Source organism: Oncorhynchus nerka, linkage group LG5, assembly GCF_034236695.1.
Source record: "Oncorhynchus nerka isolate Pitt River linkage group LG5, Oner_Uvic_2.0, whole genome shotgun sequence".
In the NCBI taxonomy this organism is placed as follows: domain Eukaryota; kingdom Metazoa; phylum Chordata; class Actinopteri; order Salmoniformes; family Salmonidae; genus Oncorhynchus; species Oncorhynchus nerka.
The window spans coordinates 66553358-66572376 of NC_088400.1; the positions used below are offsets into that span (position 1 = coordinate 66553358).

General features: G+C 42.6%; 1 protein-coding gene across 11 annotated transcripts in view; it reads left to right on the forward strand.

Annotated features, from left to right (window-relative positions):
* LOC115122152 (tensin-1-like) overlaps positions 1 to 19019 on the forward strand; it is a 291714-nt gene that overhangs the window by 161452 nt on the left and 111243 nt on the right. The window contains exon 1 of one of the 11 annotated variants that reach the window (XM_065018963.1): positions 3919 to 4486. The exons of the other annotated variants lie outside the window; for them this stretch is intronic. The gene's annotated coding sequence lies outside the window, so the exon portion shown is untranslated. Of the gene's footprint in view, positions 1 to 3918; positions 4487 to 19019 lie in introns of those variants that run through there. 11 annotated transcript variants of the gene reach the window in all.

Consider the following 19019-nt stretch of genomic DNA (forward strand, 5'->3'; position numbering starts at 1 on the left):
TAGATTGGACTAGCAGACAGACGGTATGACAGAGATATACAGGAGATAGATTGGACTAGCAGACAGACAGTATGGCAGAGATATACAGGAGATAGATTGGACTAGCAGACAGCCGGTATGACAGAGATATACAGGAGATAGATTGGACTAGCAGACAGACTGTATGGCAGAGATATACAGGAGATAGATTGGACTAGCAGACAGACGGTATGACAGCGATATACAGGAGATAGATTGGACTAGCAGACAGACGGTATTGCAGAGATGTACAGGAGATAGATTGGACTAGCAGACAGACTGTATTGCAGAGATATACAGGGGATAGATTGGACTAGCAGACAGACTGTATGACAGAGATATACAGGAGATAGATTGGACTAGCAGATAGACGGTATGACAGAGATATACGGGAGTTAGATTGGACTAGCAGACAGACTGTATGGCAGAGATATGCAGGAGATAGATTGGACTAGCAGACAGCCGGTATGACAGAGATATACAGGAGATAGATTGGACTAGCAGACAGACGGTATGACAGAGATATACAGGAGATAGATTGGACTAGCAGATAGACGGTATGACAGAGATATACAGGAGATAGATTGGACTAGCAGACAGACTGTATGACAGAGATATACAGGAGATAGATTGGACTAGCAGACAGACGGTATGACAGAGATATACAGGAGATAGATTGGACTAGCAGACAAACTGTATGACAGAGATATACAGGAGATAGATTGGACTAGCAGACAGACGGTATGACAGAGATATACAGGAGATAGATTGGACTAGCAGACAGACGGTATGACAGAGATATACAGGAGATAGATTGGACTAGCAGACAGACTGTATGGCAGAGATATGCAGGAGATAGATTGGACTAGCAGACAGACGGTATGACAGAGATATACAGGAGATAGATTGGACTAGCAGACAGACTGTATGACAGAGATATACAGGAGATAGATTGGACTAGCAGACAGACGGTATGACAGAGATATACAGGAGATAGATTGGACTAGCAGACAGACGGTATGACAGAGCTAATAGCCGGGTAAAGGGCCGATGATTGATGGTACAATCTACCCTCCCAGCTTGTCTTGAGGGAAAGCACCAAGTTCACCCAGAGTGCATGAAATCTAAATCTACCCCACAGGAGATCAAGCACCAGCAAGCACACGAAAACCATTTCAAGTATCCTAAATTATTTCCCATTTATGGTTTGTGGTTCGTTCCTGCTGAGATACGTCTTAAGACTGGATCCTGGCTAGAAACATTGGTTGTATTGATCTGGCTTTATCTCAAGACAAACTGAAAAAGCGTTGGAAAAGGTGGCTCACAACACATGAATGTTTGGATAACCAGCTCTTCTTTCTATTCAAACATTCAACCAGCCACCCAGTGTTTTACATTACATTCTATTATTTACCTGCCTGTACACCAACAGCGTTGATTTCCAACCTGAAAAAGAAAACTAAATTCTCTTAGATCTATAGTGTGCTGTGTAGATTTAGAGGAATGTACACACACAGTGCACCTGACTGTGTGTTGTAGAACCAGCTAGAGCATGGTCATGGGTAGAGGTCGACCGAGTATGATTTTTCGACGCCGATACCGATGATTGGAGGACCAAAAAATTCAGACACCGATTAATCGGCCAATAAAAAAAAATGTATTTGTAATAATGACAATTACAACAATACTGAATTAACACTTTTAACTTAATAGAAAAATCAATCAAATCAATACAAATAAAAATCATCAATAAAAATCAATTTAGCATCAAATAAATAATGAAACATGTTCAATTTGGTTTAAATAATGCAAAAACAAAGTGTTGGAGAAGTAAAAGTGCAATATGCGCCATGTAAAAAAGCTAACGTTTGAGTTCCTTGCTCAGAACATGAGAACATATGAAAATTGGTGGTTCCTTTTAACATGAGACATCGATATTCCAAGGTAAGAGGTTTTAGGTTGTAGTTCATATAGTATTTATAGGACTATTTCTCTCTATACCATTTGTATTTCATATACCTTTGACTATTGGATGTTCTTATAGACACTATAGTATTGCCAGTGTAACAGTATAGCTTCCGTCCCTCTCCTCGCCCCTACCTGGGCTCGAACCAGGAACACATCGACAACAGCCACACTCGAAGCAGCGTTACCCATCGCTCCACAAAAGCCGCGGCCCTTGCAGAGCAAGGGGAATAACTACTCCAAGTCTCAGAGCGAGTGATGTTTGAAACGCTATTAGCGCTAACTAGCTAGCCATTTCACATCAGTTACACCAGCCATTAGGCTGATAGGCTTGAAGTCATAAACAGCGTTGTGCTTGTGAAGTGCTGCTGGCAAAACACACGAAAGTGCTGTTTGAATGAATGCTTACGAGCCTGGTGCTGCCTACCACTGCTCAGTCAGACTGCTTTATCAAATCATAGACTTAATTATAACATAATAACACACAGAAATATGAGCCTTTGGTCATTAATATGGTCGAATCCGGAAACTATCATTTCGAAAACAAAACTTTTATTATTTCAGTGAAATACGGAACCGTTCGGTATTTTATCTAACGGGTGGCATCCCTAAGTCTAAATATTCCTGTTACATTGCACAACCTTAAATGTTATGTCATAATTACGTAAAATTCTGGCAAATTAGTTCGCAATGAGCCAGGCTGCTCAAAATGTTGCATATACCCTGACTCTGCGTGCAATGAACGCAAGAGAAGTGACATAATTTCACCTGGTTAATATTGCCTGCTAACCTGGATTTCTTTTAGCTAAATATGCAGGTTTAAAAATATATACTTCTGTGTATTGATTTTAAGAAAGGCATTGGTGTTTATGGTTAGGTACAGTCGTCCAACGATTGTGCTTTTTTCCGCAAATGCGCTTTTGTTAAATAATCCCCCAGCGTTGCATCGATTATATGCAACGCAGGACACGCTAGATAAACTAGTAATATCATCAACCATGTGTAGTTATAACTAGTCATTATGATTGATTGATTGTTTTTTATAAGATAAGTTTAATGCTAGCTAGCAACTTACCTTGGCTTCTACTGCATTCGCGTAACAGGCAGGCTCCCCGTGGAGTGCAATGAGAGGCAGGTGGTTAGAGCGTTGGACTAGTTAACTGTAAGGTTGCAAGATTGTATCCCCCGAGCTGACAAGGTGAAAATCTGTCGTTCTGCCCCTGAAGGCAGTTAACCCACCGTTCCTAGGCCGTCATTGAAAATAACAACGTGTTCTTAACTGACTTGCCTAGTTAAATAAAGGTATAAAAAAATAAATAATAATAATTCAAAATTAGCAAAATCGGCGCCCCCAAAATTCCGATTTCCGATTGTTATGGAAATTTGAAATCGGCCCTAATTAATCGGCCATTCCGATTAATCGATCGACCTCTAGTCATGGGTGGAACTGGCTCTGAGCCTGCCAACTCATGTTTAAGCTGTAAGCTGAGAATGTTATGATAGATAGAAAGAGAGATAGAGGGTAGAGCGAGAGAGTGAGAACAGAGAGAGAGAGAGGTAGAAATAGAGAGGGAGGTGGAGAGACAGAGAGAGAAAGAGAGAAATAGAGAGAAAAACAGAGCGAGAGAAAGAGAGACAGAAACAGATTCTGACATGAGGAAAGAAGGAGGGATTTAGAGTGTTCTGTCAATTACATTCCAAGCCCCCCCCCCCCCCCATCCTGTTAAGGAAGTTCTGCTTTTCATACACACAGCACCTCTTTCCATCATAAGCATGCGTGTACATCAACAGAGGAAGAACCAAAGGGGGGAAGAAAAAAAGGAGAGAGAGAGAGAGAGAGAGAGAGAGAGAGAGAGAGAGAGAGAGAGAGAGAGAGAGAGAGAGAGAGAGAGAGAGAGAGAGAGAGAGAGAGAGAGAGAGAGAGAGAGAGAGAGAGAGAGAGAGAGAGAGAGAGAGAGAGAGAGAGAGAGAGAGAGAGAGAGAGAGAGAGAGAGAGAGAGAGAGAGAAAAAAAAGCCAGAGGGAGATAACATAGATTATGTAAAGGTCAAGCTGCAGGCATGAGGGAAGAACAGAACACAACAGTGGGTTTTAGTCCCAGTCTGCATCCAGAGCTCTCTCTAGTTTAGGGTACTGCAGTCAGAAGAAGCCTGGAGCCTTGGCCTTATATAGTGTGTTTTCAACTTTGTTGGCCGCAGACGGATTGAACAGAAGCCAGCGGCATTAAGTGTGGATCCTGGAGAAGTTGAGAGGTGTGTGCGTACACACACACGCTCGTGCTTGTGCACACACACACAGATTCACTGGCTAGCTGGTCTGGCACGCGTTTGGGATTACTCCTGTTGTTTTGAGCGGAGGGGGGGCAGACAGTGGGAGAGTGTCTCTATTTGGTATCTGGAGGTAGAGAGACAGTAGAGAGGGGAGAGAGAGAACGAGGGAGAATGAGAACGAGGGAAGAGGAGAGGGTAGGAGAGAGAACGTGAGAGAATTCCATCGTTGAACAGGTAAGAGCGCTGGCTGTACTGTGTCCTCTAATGTTATGGATTGATTGATACTGTGTTCTGTTTTGGCTTGTTGGTGGAAAGCTCATTCTGAGATAGTCTTAGGTGTCAAAATCAATAAACACAAGTTCTCTTTGTCTTCATCTGCCAAAAGACATGATGGAGGAGCTGGGAGATGTTTTACATTGTAACTACTTACAATCAATGTCCTTTGTTGTAATTATATTGCATGTAGTTTTCTAATAAGAGGTACTTGATGTACTTGAAAAAAACAATGAAAAAATCTATTGCCATTTCAGACGTAAATCAATGCATATCATGTAACCAAACTATGAGTGTGTCGGCTGATATGGTAGGCTACTGTCCTTCAGTACATAAGAAGTAGTTAGCGCGCCAGCCACACTGTGTTCTGCAGGTTTCCCATGTGTTACGCTGTAGTCCTGGGAAAGTGGCTCTCTGGGGAGCTGGCTAGAGTTCCTTTGAGTCTCGCTCTGCTTTCATGTCCCGAGCGGAGGTGTTTTGTGACTGGTCTAGAGGAGAGTTGAGCTGGCGGAGGGAGAGAGGAGGTGTTTTGTGACTGGTCTGGAGGAGAGTTGAGCTGGCGGAGGGAGAGCGGAGGTGTTTTGTGACTGGTCTGGAGGAGAGTTGAGCTGGCGGAGGGAGAGCGGTGGTGTTTTGTGACTGGTCTGGAGGAGAGTTGAGCTGGCGGAGGGAGAGCGGTGGTGTTTTGTGACTGGTCTGGAGGAGAGTTGAGCTGGTGGAGGGAGAGCGGTGGTGTTTTGTGACTGGTCTGGAGGAGAGTAGAGCTGGCGGAGGGAGAGTGGAGGTGTTTTGTGACTGGTCTGGAGGAGAGTTGAGCTGGCGGAGGGAGAGCGGAGGTGTTTTTTGACTGGTCTGGAGGAGAGTTGAGCTGGCGGAGGGAGAGCGGTGGTGTTTTGTGACTGGTCTGGAGGAGAGTTGAGCTGGTGGAGGGAGAGCGGTGGTGTTTTGTGACTGGTCTGGAGGAGAGTTGAGCTGGCGGAGGGAGAGCGGAGGTGTTTTGTGACTGGTCTGGAGGAGAGTTGAGCTGGCGGAGGGAGAGCGGTGGCTGTGGTTGTGACTGGTCTGGAGGAGAGTTGAGCGGGCGGAGGTAGAGCGGAGGTGTTTTGTGACTGGTCTAGAGGAGAGTTGAGCTGGCGGAGGGAGAGCGGTGGCTGGTGGAGGGAGAGCGTAGGTGTTTTGTGACTGGTCTAGAGGAGAGTTGAGCTGGCGGAGGGAGAGCGGTGGTGTTTTGTGACTGGTCTAGAGGAAAGTTGAGCTGGCGGAGGGAGAGCGGTGGTGTTTTGTGACTGGTCTAGAGGAGAGTTGAGCTGGCGGAGGGAGAGCGGAGGTGTTTTGTGACTGGTCTAGAGGAGAGTTGAGCTGGCGGAGGGAGAGCGGAGGTGTTTTGTGACTGGTCTAGAGGAGAGTTGAGCTGGCGGAGGGAGAGCGGTGGTGTTTTGTGACTGGTCTAGAGGAAAGTTGAGCTGGCGGAGGGAGAGCGGTGGTGTTTTGTGACTGGTCTAGAGGAGAGTTGAGCTGGCGGAGGGAGAGCGGAGGTGTTTTGTGACTGGTCTAGAGGAGAGTTGAGCTGGCGGAGGGAGAGCGGTGGTGTTTTGTGACTGGTCTGGAGGAGAGTTGAGCTGGCGGAGGGAGAGCGGTAGTGTTTTGTGACTGGTCTGGAGGAGAGTTGAGCTGGCGGAGGGAGAGCGGAGGTGTTTTGTGACTGGTCTAGAGGAGAGTTGAGGTGTTTTGTGACTGGTCTAGAGGAGAGTTGAGCTGGCGGAGGGAGAGCGGAGGTGTTTTGTGACTGGTCTAGAGGAGAGTTGAGCTGGCGGAGGGAGAGCGGAGGTGTTTTGTGACTGGTCTAGAGGAGAGTTGAGCTGGCGGAGGGAGAGCGGTGGTGTTTTGTGACTGGTCTGGAGGAGAGTTGAGCTGGCGGAAGGAGAGTGGTGGCTGTGGTTCATCTTTACTGTAACCAGTGGCTGACAGGACGGACAGAGCCACCGCTGAAGCTACAGTATAACGATAGGTCAACCCAAGAGGTCTGTGTGAGTGTGTGAGTGGGAGGGAGGGATCTGTGTGTATGTTTACCTTTATTTATTTTACCTTTATTTAACTAGGCAAGTCAGTTAAGAACAAATTCTTATTTTCAATGAAGGCCTAGGAACAGTGGGTTAACTGCCTGTTCAGGGGCAGAAAGACAGATTTGTACCTTGTCAGCTCGGGGATTTGAATTTGCAACCTTCCGGTTACTAGTGCAACGCTCTAACCACTAGGCTACCCCACATGTGTGTGTCATGTATGTGCCAGACAGATACAGAATTCTACCTTCAGTGATTTTACTCTCTTTTTCTCTGCCTCTCTCCTTTACGTCTCCATCTCTAGAGAACCTCCGTTTTCCTCTGTCTTCCTCCCCCCTCCCTGCCCTCCCTCCTCCCTTTGAGGAATTGACTGATGACCACCGTCATTCCCCTTTAACCCTGGGCTAACATGGGGGGGCAGTTATAAGCGGGAGGTCAAAGTGTCGCAGGCCACTAAATCTTCTCTCTGTTCTAGCAGTCAAAACAAGACAGAAGAATCCTGTTTGTTATGGTTGAGCTGTAACACATTTTGGCAGATGGAAAGACATTTCCTAATGTTTACCTGTCCAGGGTGTTATGTGGTTGTGAAGCATGAAACAGCAATAAAACATATTGTTTTGTGTCAGTTCAATTTAAATTCGATCAATCTGAGAGAAAGAAATAGGTGGCAGTTTCATTAAACCCGTTCTGGTCAAATTCTTTATTACCATAGACGAGCTGCTAAATGTCATTTTCTCCTCCAAACACTTAGACCGAAACACTTACCAATTGACACTGCGAAAGCCCTTCCAATTCAGAATTGCACCTCAGGCATTTTAATTTTCATTGGTCACCATTAGTCCAGAGCAGAAAATTCCCCACCGCTTTCCTCAGCACTTCCAGAAAACCTCTTACCCTGCCAGAACAGCCTTAAATCAATGCTTCCCACCATCTCGTCCTCCAACATTAAGATGCTGTGAGCGAATAATGGCTGTGGACTGACGTCTTTCCAGATAGATCCATTCCTTTGCAAAACGGTTTCTCCTCTCTTCATCCAAATCCATCTCTTTACCTTTAAACTGGATTCCCTCGTGCCAAACTCTGTAACGCCTCCTCATTGGATGCCTCGGAGCAGCCAAACTTTGTAACGCCTCCTCATTGGACGCCTCGGAGCAGCCAAACTCTGTAACGCCTCCTCATTGGACGCCTCGGAGCAGCCAAACTTCACCAAACCCTCAGGAGACAGACTAGACTAGAGGAACGATGTGTAATGAACAGCTTCTGGCCCATGATGAGTCAATAGAGGTTGTGAATGTGTATTTGTTGAAGTAGATGCTTTAGAGATGAAACCAGACATTTTCATGTGACGTTTGTTTAATATTCTAACATATATGTGACATTGAATGCAGCTGACTGTGAGAGAACTGTGAAAATACTCCCTCCTCAAAGTGCAGCTAAGTTGGCTTCATTAATAGAATGTGTTGTAAAGTGTAGCTACAGTCAGGTTTTAGTGTGTCTGTCTACATGTGTTTAGCTCACACTGGCTTGGATACAGTATGTGTGTGTCTCTGTGTGTCGTTGACATTGGCTTGGCAACCCGGACCCACTGGGCTTTTGTTCTCTAGTCAACAGAACCATTAGTGGTACTCTGAGTGAAAACATCCCGCTGTCAGTTCTGATTCAACATGAACTCTGAGTGATACCTGGCCATGGACCATCCATAGAGAATCCTACTCCTATTAGCTCTGTCCAACTCAGTTCAACTCAGCCACGCAGGCCAGTAATGACGATAACATGCCTGCTTAAGACCTCCAATAGCTGTCCTGCGGAGAGGCGATGCCTTTGTGTGGTCATTATGAAGCTCTCCTCGTTATGAAACTCCTAATTGGCTTCCACATCAGAGGTTTTCAACCTGCGTCCAACGCTAGCCACAATTGCACATATTATATTCATCTATTTCTTCTGGAGAAAGATATTCAGTGCAGGTATGGCTGTGGTTTTGGTTGAATGTTGGATCCATAGAAGGTATGAGAGGTTAGCCGTAGGCAGCACACACACTCACCGCTAACCGTGGTTTAACCATGATCCAATGGATCTTGTGTTCCCACACTAATGTTAATGTTGTGTTAATGTTGTTTCCATGTTGTGTTAATGTTGTATTGGCTTAATGTTGTTTTAATGTGTGTTAATGTTGTGTTGTGTTAATGTTGTGTTAATGTTATGTTAATGTTGTGCTACTGTTATGTTCAAGTTGTGTTAATGTTGTCTTAATGTTGAGTTAATGTTGTGTTAATGTTGTCTTGAAGTTGTGTTAATGTTATGTTTGACAACTGGACGAGCTGGACTGGAGGTGTGTGTATGTATGGCCCTGGAGCATTCTTTCTATGTTATTTCAGGGTTTGTTCCAGACAAAACGACATTGAGACGCTGAACAGATGTTGATGTTACATCATGATGACTGCTACCTTACTGTACCTGTTACCTTGTGGATGTTTGGTTCTCTAAAGGATTTTCTTAGGATGGAGACAGATGAGGGGGCTTCTGAGTGTGATCGGACATGAGAGGCATAGAGCCACAACCCTGGTGTGTCCCCACTGACCTCCTGAGAGGGCATGGGGATGGACTTTATACATTACTGAATACAGTTAATTCACTGAATTGGTGACCTCAACCCTGCCTGGAACCTCTCCAGAGTATGTTCCACTGTTAGTTCTTTCAGAGGTACAGTACAACATTATGCTCATGTCTCATGTCATCTGATTTATAGTACATAATGGGCATGGCTAGGGTATACAGTACATAGTGGGTTTAGGCTAGTGTATACAGTACATAGTGGGCATGGCTAGGGTATACAGTACATAGTGGGTCTAGGCTAGGGTATACAGTACATAGTGGGTTTAGGCTAGGGTATACAGTACATAGTGGGCATGGCTAGGGTATACAGTACATAGTGGGCATGGCTAGGGTATACAGTACATAGTGGGCATGGCTAGGGTATACAGTACATAGTGGGCATGGCTAGGGTATACAGTACATACTGGGTCTAGGCTAGGGTATACAGTACATAGTGGGCATGGCTAGGGTATACAGTACATAGTGGGCATGGCTAGGGTATACAGTACATAGTGGGTCTAGGCTAGTGTATACAGTACATAGTGGGCATGGCTAGGGTATACAGTACATAGTGGGCATGGCTAGGGTATACAGTACATAGTGGGTTTGGCTAGGGTATACAGTACATAGTGGGTTTAGGCTAGTGTATACATTACATAGTGGGCATGGCTAGGGTATACAGTACATAGTGGGCATGGCTAGGGTATACAGTACATAGTGGGTTTAGGCTAGGGTATACAGTACATAGTGGGTTTAGGCTAGGGTATACAGTACATAGTGGGTTTAGGCTAGGGTATACAGTACATAGTGGGTCTAGGCTAGTGTATACAGTACATAATGGGCATGGCTAGGGTATACAGCACATAGTGGGCATGGCTAGGGTATACAGTACATAGTGGTCATGGCTAGGGTATACAGTACATAGTGGGTTTAGGCTAGGGTATACAGTACATAGTGGGTTTAGGCTAGGGTATACAGTACATAGTGGGCATGGCTAGGGTATACAGTACATAGTGGTAATGGCTAGGGTATACAGTACATAGTGGGTCTAGGCTAGGGTATACAGTACATAGTGGGCATGGCTAGGGTATACAGTACATAGTGGGTCTAGGCTAGGGTATACAGTACATAGTGGGTCTAGGCTAAGGTATACAGTACATAGTGGGTCTAGGCTAGGGTATACAGTACATAGTGGGTCTAGGCTAGGGTATACAGTACATAATGGGCATGGCTAGGGTATACAGTACATAGTGGGCATGGCTAGGGTATACAGTACAAAGTGGGTCTAGGCTAGTGTATACAGTACATAGTGGGCATGGCTAGGGTATACAGTACATAGTGGGCATGGCTAGGGTATACAGTACATAGTGGGTCTAGGCTAGGGTATACAGTACATAGTGGGTCTAGGCTAGTGTATACAGTACATAGTGGGCATGGCTAGGGTATACAGTACATAATGGGCATGGCTAGGGTATACAGTACATAGTGGGCATGGCTAGGGTATACAGTACATAGTGGGTCTAGGCTAGGGTATACAGTACATAGTGGGCATGGCTAGGGTATACAGTACATAGTGGGCATGGCTAGGGTATACAGTACATAGTGGGTGTAGGCTAGGGTATACAGTACATAGTGGGCATGGCTAGGGTATACAGTACATAGTGGGCATGGCTAGGGTATGCAGTACATAGTGGGCATGGCTAGTGTATACAGTGCATAATGGGCATGGCTAGGGTATACAGTACATAGTGGGCATGGCCTGGGTATACAGTACATAATGGGCATGGCTAGGGTATACATTACATAGTGGGTCTAGGGTATGCACTATATAGTGGGTTTAGGCTAGTGTATACAGTATATAGTGAGGCTAGGCTATACAGTATATCGTGTGGGTCTAGGGTATTGTATACAGTATATAGTGAGGCTAGAGTATACAGTATATAGTGGGTCTAGGGTATTGAATACAGTATATAGTGAGGCTAGTGTATACCGTATATAGTGAGGCTAGGGTATACAGTATATAGTGAGGCTAGGGTATACAGTATATAGTGAGGCTAGGGTATACAGTATTTAGTGGGTTAAGCTTGTGTATACAGTGTAAATAGTGGGTCTAGGCTATTGTATACAGTATATAGTGAGGCTAGGGTATACAGTATATAGTGGGTCTAGGGTATTGTATACAGTATATAGTGAGGCTATTGTATACAGTATATAGTGAGGCTAGGGTATATATTACATAGTGGGTCTAGGGTATAAAGTATATAGTGGGTCTAGGGTATGCAGTATATAGTGGGTTTAGGCTAGTGTATACAGTTTATAGTGAGGCTATGGTATACAGTATATAGTGGGTCTAGGGTATGCAGTATATAGTGGGTTTAGGCTAGTGTATACAGTTTATAGTGAGGCTAGGGTATACAGTATATAGTGAGGCTAGTGTATACAGTATATAGTGAGGCTAGTGTATACAGTATATAGTGAGGCTAGTGTATACAGTATATAGTGAGGCTAGTGTATACAGTATATAGTGAGACTAGGGTATACAGTATATAGTGAGGTTAGGGTATACAGTATATAGTGAGGCTAGGGTATACAGTATATAGTGAGGCTAGGGTATACAGTATATAGTGAGGCTAGGGTATACAGTACATAGTGGGCATGGCTAGGGTATACAGTACATAATGGGCATGGCTAGGGTATACAGTACATAATGGGCATGGCTAGGGTATACATTACATAGTGGGTCTAGGGTATGCACTATATAGTGGGTTTAGGCTATTGTATACAGTATATAGTGAGGCTAGGCTATACAGTATATCGTGTGGGTCTAGGGTATTGTATACAGTATATAGTGAGGCTAGAGTATACAGTATATAGTGGGTCTAGGGTATTGAATACAGTATATAGTGAGGCTAGGGTATACAGTATATAGTGAGGCTAGGGTATACAGTATTTAGTGGGTTAAGCTTGTGTATACAGTGTAAATAGTGGGTCTAGGCTATTGTATACAGTATATAGTGAGGCTAGGGTATACAGTATATAGTGGGTCTAGGGTATTGTATACAGTATATAGTGAGGCTATTGTATACAGTATATAGTGAGGCTAGGGTATATATTACATAGTGGGTCTAGGGTATACAGTATATAGTGGGTCTAGGGTATGCAGTATATAGTGGGTTTAGGCTAGTGTATACAGTTTATAGTGAGGCTAGGGTATACAGTATATAGTGGGTCTAGGGTATGCAGTATATAGTGGGTTTAGGCTAGTGTATACAGTTTATAGTGAGGCTAGGGTATACAGTATATAGTGAGGCTAGTGTATACAGTATATAGTGAGGCTAGTGTATACAGTGTATAGTGAGGCTGGTGTATACAGTATATAGTGAGGCTGGTGTATACAGTATATAGTGAGACTAGGGTATACAGTATATAGTGAGGTTAGGGTATACAGTATACAGTGAGGCTAGGGTATACAGTATATAGTGAGGCTAGTGTATACAATATATAGTGAGACTAGTGTATACAGTATATAGTGAGGCTAGGGTATACAGTATATAGTGAGGCTAGGGTATACAGTATATAGTGAGGCTAGGGTATACAGTATATAGTGAGGCTAGGGTATACAGTATATAGTGAGGCTAGGGTATACAGTACATAGTGGGCATGGCTAGGGTATACAGTACATAGTGGGCATGGCTAGGGTATACATTACATAGTGGGTCTAGGGTATGCACTATATAGTGGGTTTAGGCTAGTGTATACAGTATATAGTGAGGCTAGGCTATACAGTATATCGTGTGGGTCTAGGGTATTGAATACAGTATATAGTGAGGCTAGTGTATACAGTATATAGTGAGGCTAGTGTATAAAGTATATAGTGAGGCTAGGGTATACAGTATATAGTGAGGCTAGGGTATACAGTATTTAGTGGGTTAAGCTTGTGTATACAGTGTAAATAGTGGGTCTAGGCTATTGTATACAGTATATAGTGAGGCTAGGGTATACAGTATATAGTGGGTCTAGGGTATTGTATACAGTATATAGTGAGGCTATTGTATACAGTATATAGTGAGGCTATTGTATACAGTATATAGTTAGGCTAGGGTATATATTACATAGTGGGTCTAGGGTATTGTATACAGTATATAGTGAGGCTAGGGTATACAGTATATAGTGGGTCTAGGGTATTGTATACAGTATATAGTGAGGCTATTGTATACAGTATATAGTGAGGCTAGGGTATATATTACATAGTGGGTTTAGGGTATACAGTATATAGTGGGTCTAGGGTATGCAGTATATAGTGGGTTTAGGCTAGTGTATACAGTTTATAGTGAGGCTAGGGTATACAGTATATAGTGAGGGTAGTGTATACAGTATATAGTGAGGCTAGTGTATACAGTATATAGTGAGGCTAGTGTATACAGTATATATTGAGGCTAGTGTATACAGTATATAGTGAGACTAGGGTATACAGTATATAGTGAGGTTAGGGTATACAGTATACAGTGAGGCTAGGGTATACAGTATATAGTGAGGCTAGTGTATACAATATATAGTGAGACTAGTGTATACAGTATATAGTGAGGCTAGGGTATACAGTATATAGTGAGGCTAGGGTATACAGTATATAGTGAGGCTAGGGTATACAATATATAGTGAGGCTAGTGTATACAGTATATAGTGAGGCTAGGGTATACAGTATGTAGTGAGGATAGTGTATACAGTATATAGTGAGGCTAGTGTATACAGTATATAGTGAGGCTAGTGTATACAGTATATAGTGAGGCTAGGGTATACAGTATATAGTGAGGCTAGGGTATACAGTATATAGTGAGGCTAGGGTATACAGTATATAGTGAGGCTAGGGTATACAGTATATAGTGAGGCTAGGGTAATCAGTATATAGTGATGTTAGTGTATACACTATATAGTGATGCTAGTGTATACAGTATATAGTGAGGCTAGTGTATACAGTATATAGTGAGGCTAGTGTATACAGTATATAGTGAGGCTAGTGTATACAGTATATAGTGAGGCTAGGGTATACAGTATATAGTGAGGCTAGTGTATACAGTATATAGTGAGGCTAGTGTATACAGTATATAGTGAGGCTAGGGTATACAGTATATAGTGAGGCTAGGGTATACAGTATATAGTGAGGCTAGGGTATACAGTATATAGTGAGGCTAGGGTATACAGTATATAGGGAGGCTAGGGTATACAGCATATAGTGAGGCTAGGGTATACAGTATATAGTGAGGCTAGTGTATACAGTATATAGTGAGGCTATTGTATACAGTATATAGTGAGGCTATTGTATACAGTATATAGTTAGGCTAGGGTATATATTACATAGTGGGTCTAGGGTATTGTATACAGTATATAGTGAGGCTAGGGTATACAGTATATAGTGGGTCTAGGGTATTGTATACAGTATATAGTGAGGCTATTGTATACAGTATATAGTGAGGCTAGGGTATATATTACATAGTGGGTTTAGGGTATACAGTATATAGTGGGTCTAGGGTATGCAGTATATAGTGGGTTTAGGCTAGTGTATACAGTTTATAGTGAGGCTAGGGTATACAGTATATAGTGAGGCTAGTGTATACAGTATATAGTGAGGCTAGTGTATACAGTATATATTGAGGCTAGTGTATACAGTATATAGTGAGACTAGGGTATACAGTATATAGTGAGGTTAGGGTATACAGTATACAGTGAGGCTAGGGTATACAGTATATAGTGAGGCTAGTGTATACAATATATAGTGAGACTAGTGTATACAGTATATAGTGAAGCTAGGGTATACAGTATATAGTGAGGCTAGGGTATACAGTATATAGTGAGGCTAGGGTATACAATATATAGTGAGGCTAGTGTATACAGTATATAGTGAGGCTAGGGTATACAGTATGTAGTGAGGCTAGTGTATACAGTATATAGTGAGGCTAGTGTATACAGTATATAGTGAGGCTAGGGTATACAGTATATAGTGAGGCTAGGGTATACAGTATATAGTGAGGCTAGGGTATACAGTATATAGTGAGGCTAGGGTATACAGTATATAGTGAGGCTAGGGTAATCAGTATATAGTGATGTTAGTGTATACACTATATAGTGATGCTAGTGTATACAGTATATAGTGAGGCTAGTGTATACAGTATATAGTGAGGCTAGTGTATACAGTATATAGTGAGGCTAGTGTATACAGTATATAGTGAGGCTAGGGTATACAGTATATAGTGAGGCTAGTGTATACAGTATATAGTGAGGCTAGTGTATACAGTATATAGTGAGGCTAGTGTATACAGTATATATTGAGGCTAGTGTATACAGTATATAGTGAGACTAGGGTATACAGTATATAGTGAGGTTAGGGTATACAGTATACAGTGAGGCTAGGGTATACAGTATATAGTGAGGCTAGTGTATACAGTATATAGTGAGGCTAGTGTATACAGTATATATTGAGGCTAGGGTATACAATATATAGTGAGGCTAGTGTATACAGTATATAGTGAGGCTAGGGTATACAGTATGTAGTGAGGCTAGTGTATACAGTATATAGTGAGGCTAGTGTATACAGTATATAGTGAGGCTAGGGTATACAGTATATAGTGAGGCTAGGGTATACAGTATATAGTGAGGCTAGGGTATACAGTATATAGTGAGGCTAGGGTATACAATATATAGTGAGGCTAGTGTATACAGTATATAGTGAGGCTAGGGTATACAGTATGTAGTGAGGCTAGTGTATACAGTATATAGTGAGGCTAGTGTATACAGTATATAGTGAGACTAGGGTATACAGTATATAGTGAGGCTAGGGTATACAGTATATAGTGAGGCTAGGGTATACAGTATATAGTGAGGCTAGGGTAATCAGTATATAGTGATGTTAGTGTATACACTATATAGTGAGGCTAGTGTATACAGTATATAGTGAGGCTAGTGTATACAGTATATAGTGAGGCTAGTGTATACAGTATATAGTGAGGCTAGGGTATACAGTATATAGTGAGGCTAGTGTATACAGTATATAGTGAGGCTAGTGTATACAGTATATAGTGAGGCTAGGGTATACAGTATATAGTGAGGCTAGGGTATACAGTATATAGTGAGGCTAGGGTATACAGTATATAGTGAGGCTAGGGTATACAGTATATAGTGAGGCTAGTGTATACAGTATATAGTGAGGCTAGGGTAATCAGTATATAGTGAGGCTAGGGTATACAGTATATAGTGAGGCTAGGGTATACAGTATATAGTGAGGCTAGGGTATACAGTATATAGTGAGGCTAGTGTATACAGTATATAGTGAGGCTAGGGTAATCAGTATATAGTGAGGCTAGGTTATACAGTATACAGTGAGGCTAGGTTATACAGTATATAGTGAGGCTAGTGTATACAGTATATAGTGAGGCTAGTGTATACAGTATATAGTGAGGCTAGTGTATACAGTATATAGTGAGGCTAGGGTATACAGTATATAGTGAGGCTAGGGTATACAGTATGTAGTGAGGCTAGTGTATACAGTATGTAGTGAGGCTAGGGTATACAGTATATAGTGAGGCTAGTGTATACAGTATATAGTGAGGCTAGGGTATACAGTATATAGTGAGGCTAGTGTATACAGTATGTAGTGAGGCTAGGGTATACAGTATATAGTGAGGCTAGTGTATACAGTATATAGTGAGGCTAGTGTATACAGTATATAGTGAGGCTAGGGTATACAGTATATAGTGAGGCTAGGGTATACAGTATATAGTGAGGCTAGGGTATACAGTATATAGTGAGGCTAGGGTATACAGTATATAGTGAGGCTAGTGTATACAGTATATAGTGAGGCTAGGGTAATCAGTATATAGTGAGGCTAGGGTATACAGTATATAGTGAGGCTAGGGTATACAGTATATAGTGAGGCTAGGGTATACAGTATATAGTGAGGCTAGTGTATACAGTATATAGTGAGGCTAGGGTAATCAGTATATAGTGAGGCTAGGTTATACAGTATACAGTGAGGCTAGGTTATACAGTATATAGTGAGGCTAGTGTATACAGTATATAGTGAGGCTAGTGTATACAGTATATAGTGAGGCTAGTGTATACAGTATATAGTGAGGCTAGGGTATACAGTATATAGTGAGGCTAGGGTATACAGTATGTAGTGAGGCTAGTGTATACAGTATGTAGTGAGGCTAGGGTATACAGTATATAGTGAGGCTAGTGTATACAGTATATAGTGAGGCTAGGGTATACAGTATATAGTGAGGCTAGTGTATACAGTATGTAGTGAGGCTAGGGTATACAGTATATAGTGAGGCTAGTGTATACAGTATGTAGTGAGGCTAGGGTATACAGTATATAGTGAGGCTAGTGTATACAGTATGTAGTGAGGCTAGGGTATACAGTATATAGTGAGGCTAGGGTATACAGTATATAGTGAGGCTAGGGTATACAGTATATAGTGAGGCTAGGGTATACAGTAGAAAGCCAGGAAAACATCTGTACAGTCTGTAGATACTATTGATGTACACTTCTTGCAGCCCCAAAGCCAAGGGAGGTTGTTTGCCTAAGTAGCCTGGTAAAGTAGCGTCTAGCGGGAACGAGTGAGAAGGTCGTTAGCTCAATCAAGTTCTCGCCATGACGTCTGGCGTTGCAGATGGGTTTTTATGGCGTGGAAATGGAAAAGCTTGCCTTTAAGCGGTTTGTGTTTGGCTACGGTCAAGTAGTGTTGATGGACGTCTATAGAACTGGAAACAGTTGGCTGGGGAAGTGTCATCATGTTGGAAATAGAGCCGCTTGATATTCTCCTGGCAGCATGCTAGTCGTCATTCATCATATGTTTTCCTACTGTGTTACTGCTATGGTTTAACTTTCCCTCCGTCTCTCTGCAACCGCAAGGCCTTATTTTACCATTACCAAAGAACTGCCAGTAATACACTGATATCCAGAGGAATACATTACACGCTCCATGTCGTGTCAAAATGTCCAACATGGTTGTCACAATACCAAGTCCAACTCTCCGTCACAATACCCAATATATTTGTTTACCATTCAAATCAAATAGAAGCCTGGTTAGCTCTATAACTCCATCTGAAGTACTGTTCGGCTTGACGTCCTTATTTGGCCTCTTAGAACCTGAAGTATTTATTTGCCTAGGCAGACTGCCACTACTACTGCAGTTTCTCTTGTGCGAAGGCTTCAGGAATCCCAAATGTGGTTGGATCGGTAAGATTCTTTTTCATGGGAGCCAATGAGAAGATATTTCTCCCTGACGACATCTCCACCCATACTCACCATTTAGAAGTAGTGTGACGTTTCCCCTAGATGTTGCCTGGATACCCTTTCACATCGCTCTGTCCAACTGATGTTTCTTCTCCGCCATGTGCCTGGATTGGCCTCCCTCCCCGATGATTTCTAGAATGCAAATACATTCTGAATGTTCTGATTGGTTTGAGAAACCGATGGGTTGGGCCAGAGCTGGCCTACATGATGACGTTATCAACTTTGATTTGTTAGAGACAATCCAATCGCATATGAAGTTGTTTTGTACAACTCCCCTCATTTGGAAGTCACACGAACAACTTCTAGGATGGCAGTTTCTGATTGAATGTATGAAGCGATCGATAGAGCAGCGGAATTCAATTCAGGTTGAGTCGTCAGGCAACCCTAGATGCTGATCTGAGGTCAGTTTTCTGTTTCTCTCCCTAATGCTTCTGGTTAGGGTTTGTGAGAATGTATACTGATCCTAGATCAGTGCCTAGCTACAACTTCTAACAGTATCTGTCATCGTCATAGTTGTTCTGTCTGTGTGGTATTTAGTGGCTATTAATAAT